Source organism: Octodon degus, unplaced genomic scaffold (genome assembly GCF_000260255.1).
Source record: "Octodon degus isolate 3935 unplaced genomic scaffold, OctDeg1.0 scaffold00214, whole genome shotgun sequence".
Lineage (NCBI taxonomy): Eukaryota > Metazoa > Chordata > Mammalia > Rodentia > Octodontidae > Octodon > Octodon degus.
In genome coordinates, this window is record NW_004524790.1 from 3,284,816 (window position 1) to 3,289,910 (window position 5,095).

General features: G+C 38.1%; 1 pseudogene; it reads left to right on the forward strand.

The window, feature by feature from the left end:
• The first annotated feature begins 1,361 nt into the window (after window positions 1-1,361).
• Window positions 1,362-4,880, forward strand: LOC101585415 (annotated as a pseudogene).
• The last annotated feature ends 215 nt before the right edge of the window (window positions 4,881-5,095 follow it).

The following is a 5,095-nucleotide window of genomic DNA, read 5'->3' on the forward strand; positions in this document are numbered from 1 at the left end:
CCCTGGTTCTGTCAAATAATAATAATAATAATAAATAATAATAACAATAATAATAATAATAACTTTGGGGTCTTTATGTGTCTAGGAGTAAAATAATAATAATAATTAATAATAATATAATAATATTAATATTATATTAAAATTAATATAATAATTATTATATATTAATTATAATATATTATTATTATTTTACTCCTAGACACATAATAAAGACCCCAAAGTTTCAGCAAGAGAAAAGAACATTAAAAGCTGTTAGAGAAAAGAAACAGATCATATATAATGGAAAGCCCATCAGAAACATGGCAGATTTCTCAACACAAACTATCATATCAAGAGGAGCTTACAGTGAAGTATTTCAGGTTCTGAAAGAAAACAACTTCCAACCCAGATAGATATACCCTGAAAAATAATCTATCAAATTTAATGGATAAATACGATGATTCCATGACAAAGAAAAACTAAAGAAATCCATGACCACCAAACCAACCCTACAAATAGTACTACCAAGTATTCTAAAAAGAGACATAAGTGACCACAACTTCAATAATAATAACAGGGATGACCCACCAAGTAGAGCAAGTAATTAAATGGGGGGGGGGATTAGGGAACATATAGCAGGAAAATAACAAGACAAAGACAAATCAATACATATCGGCTTTAGTCATCAATGTAAATGGCCTCAATACACCAATGAAAAAAAAATCATACTGGCAGAGAGAACCAAGAAACAAAATCCAGGGCCAATGAGATAGCTCAGTGGACTAAGCATCTGCTTAGGCAATCACAGGGACTGGGATTTAATCCCCAACATGGAGTGCCATGGTGGCCCTGCCCCCAGGTGTGTTGAGCAGACCACAGAGTCACAACATGGTGATGCATACCGTAATCCCAGCACTGGGGAGGGGAGGCTGAAAACAGGAGGATCATTACAAGTTCAGGCTGCATAGTGAGACCCTGTACCAACTACAGTAAGAAAAGAAGAAAGGAAGGAAGGAAGGAAGGAAGGAAGGAAGGAAGGAAGGAAGGAAGGAAGAAAAGAAGAAAGAAAGAAAGAAAGAAAGAAAGAAAGAAAGAAAGAAAGGAAAAGAAAAAGAAAGAAAGAAAGAAAGAAAGAAAGAAAGAAAGAAAGAAAGAAAGAGAGAGAGAAATGCTGTACACAGGAAAACAATACATGTGGTACACATGAAACACATTTAACTCAAAAGCAAATTCATAGATTAAATTTAATATTCCGTTTGACAGGGATCCATAAAAAGTCAGGAGTAGCTCTCTTTGTTGATGACTAAATGGACTTCACACCAAGAATGATCAAAAGAGGCAAGTGGATTGACCAACTGATGGGAGGGACTGGAGGCAGCAAGATGGCACAGATTCAGAGCACCAGGAGGAAAGTCTGTTACTACTATGATGCAGATGCTGGAAATTGCTATTATGGACAAGGCCATCCAATGAAGTCTCACTAAATCTGCATGACTCATAATCTATTGCTCAACTATGGCCTCTGCTGAAAGATAGAAATCTATCACCCTCACAAAGCCAATGCTGAGGAGATGACCAAGCACCAGAGCGATGAGATTAGGTTTTTGCGCTCCATCTGTCCAGAAAGTATGTCTGAGTATGGCAAGCAGATACAAAGATTCAACGTTGATGAGGACCGTCCAGTATTTGATGGGCTGTTTGAGTTCTGTCAGGTGTCCACTGGTGGCTGTATATCAAGTACTGTGAAACTTAACAAGCAACAGACAGACATCACTGTGAATTGGGCTGGGGGCCTGCACCATGCAAAGAAGTCTGACACATCTGGCTTCTGTTATATCAATGATATTGTCTTTGCCATCCTGGAACTGCTAAAATATCACCAGAAAGCGCTGTACATTGACATTGATATTCACCATGGCGATGGCTTGGAGATGCGTTCTATACCACAGACTGGGTCATGACTATGTCCTTTCATAAATATGGAGAGTACTTCCCAGGAACTGGGGACCTATGGGATATTGGGGCTGCCAAATTTAAGTATTATGCTGTTAAGTACCCACTATGAGATGGGACTGATGATAAGTCCTATGAGGCCATTTTGAAGCAAGCCATGTTCAGAATAATGGAGATGTTCCAGTCTAGTATGGTGGTCTTACAGTGTGGCTCAGATTCCCTTTTGAGGGATCAGCTTGGTTGCTTTAATCTAACCTCAAAGGATATACCAAGTATGTGGAATTTGGCAAAAGTTTGAACATGCCTGTGCTGATGCTGGTAGGAGGTTGCTATACCATTCTTAATGTTGCCTGATTCTGGACATATGAAACAGATGTGGCCATAGACACAAAGATCCCTAATAAACTCCCATGCAATGATTATTTCAAATACTTTGGACAAGATTTGAAGCTTCACATCAGTCCTTCCAATATGAATACTAATGAGTACCTGAAGAAGATCAAACAGCAGATCATTTTTTAAAATTTTTATGAGATCTAATTTATCAATTTTTATTTTTATCACATGCATTTTCAGTGTAGTATATAAGAACTCTAGATATAACCCACAGTTATATTGATTTTTTGCTCTAAAAACTTTTTTTCATAATTTTACTGATAAACAAATAGCAATGAGACAGTTTCAAATTAAACTGGTAGGACAGTTTCAATAGTTAACACATTGCATACATTCTTCCTAGTGGTTAATTGCTATACAAGATGCGGACATGATATCCTATTTACAAACACCATTAGAACAAATCACTCTACTCATTAAGAGAATGTAACTATATATCTATTCTAACTACTTTGAACACACAGATACAGAATAGACATTCATTTGTATAACCTTTTTTTGTTAAGTTCCGTTATTTGAATATTATAGACATGTAAACTCAGCAAAATATTCTAAAAGAGTCCAGTGGCCTATAATAGTATTGGGTCTTCCGCTTCACTGGCAATGTCAGAAATTATTGACCTAAGTCCCAACAGCTCAACATAACAGCATGGCTTTACTTCTTATATATCATTTTTATATTTTTCTGCTAAATGGTTAAGACCAAGGTAAAGCAGGACCTATGCAATAAGAGTTGTAGCTTTTGGGTCTGATAATGTGAGTGAAATCCCCTCAGGATTTATCCTGAGATCCTGTACCTCTGATTGTAGAACCTTTGTCAGTGTCAGCTATGTGGATGAGTCACAGCCATTGCTTGGCCAATGTGCTCTCTGTGAAAGCCTGAGAGAATGTTTTCTCTCAAAGTGACTCTCCTTAGGCACACTCTACATCATCGATCACTTTCCTCTTTGGTCCCATAATCTCCTTGATCAGAAAATTTGGGACACTACTGAGTTATATGACCTTACAGTACAAGTTTTCATATGTCCTGAGTCTTAATTGAACTTAGAAGGCTAGGGTAAAATGTTTGCCTTCCTTGCAGCGCTCCTTTTCTCCAATTTTGGTCTGCAAACTTAGGTTGTTAACCATACAGAAGACAAGCTTATTGTATTACCATATAACTTAGACTGTTAAGCTTAACCTCACTATCTGTCTGCATATCGAACATCTTAGGTATAATATGGAACAGGTATTTTTCCTCAAGTACTGATATGTTGAACTTTAAGTCCCTACAGAATATGATAAAAAAATTAAAAATTAGAATATATTTTTAAAATGGGCATAAAAATTATATACTTCTTATGTTTACACATAAGTTCAAAAATCTCACCATATACAACCTTGAAGCAGGACAGTCCTACAATATTCCTTTTCCTGTCTCTTGCTTTCATTCACCACCCCTTTCCTTTTTATTTTATTTTATTTATTTGTGTGTGTGTGTGTGTGTGTGTGTGTGTGTGTGTGTGTGTCCAGCTCAGCCCACCAGGAGGTGGGGCTGGCTGGCATGTGGTGCTGGGGGACTGAACTGTGGTCCCTGTGCTTTGCTAAGCTTGTTCTAAGTAGGTGCTTTAGACCACTGAGCCATCTCACCAGCCCCACCCCCTTCTTTTTGAACAACCATCCACCCGAGAGACATCATAGCAGCAACTGTCATGGCATGACAAGCAGCCCATATTCAGAAGACCAGAATGGCAGGAACTCCAAGAATGAAACTATTATTACAAAATACCATCTGCAGTTCAGTAGCTTAGTTCACAGGTATCAGTATATATAGTTTGTCAGGATGAGAATCTTTCCAATTAACTGCTAGATTCAAAAATCTGAAGATTCTCAGGATCATTGCCTTGCCCATCTTCTACATATAACTGTATGGCTTGACTTATTCATGTTTCCTAGCTCTTCTCCTTTCCCTCTCCTAATTAGTTAGTCCTCGAGATCCTGCTTTCCTCTTACTTGTATTATACCTTTCTACATGTATTTCTTCTTTTGAGTTCTTATACTAGGGAGACTATACGATATTTACGCATGTGTGTCTGGTTTATTTCACTTATGAGCATATGTTCAAGTGGCATCCACTTCAATATAAAGGCTTCGAGTTTATCATTCTTAATAGCTGAATAATACTCCATTGTGTAAAGATACCACATCTTTTTCAACCACAAACAGCAGATCTTTGACAACCTGAGAATGCTGCCCCATGTGCCTAGGGTCCAAATGCAGGCAATTCCTGAGGATATCATTCCCAAGGAGAATGGTGATGAGGATGAATAAGATCCTCACAAGCGTATCTCAATCTGTTCCTCCTACAAACACATTACCTATGAGGAAGAGTTCTCTGACTCAGATGAGGAGGGTGAAGGTGGCTGCAAGAATTCTTCAAGTTCGAGAAAGCCAAAAGATGGAAAACAGAAGATGAAAAAGTGAAAGAACCATAAGACAAGTAGGTGACAGATGAGAAGACCAAGGAGAAGCCAGAAGCCAAAGGGGCCAAAGAGGAGGTCAAGCTGGTCTAAGCAGCCCTCTCCAGCTCAAGCTTCTTGCCATATTCCCTATTTTTTCTCCTCAGATTTTACATTCTCTATTTCTCTGTATATTTATATTAATATATATTAAATATAAATGTTCCCAGGGACTAGAGAGGAGCCAGGGCCCTTGAGCACAGGGCAGCTATGCTGGGGAAACTTTCCTAGCAGTGATTATGCTCCCTGCCCCTCCCCTTAGTTTTAAG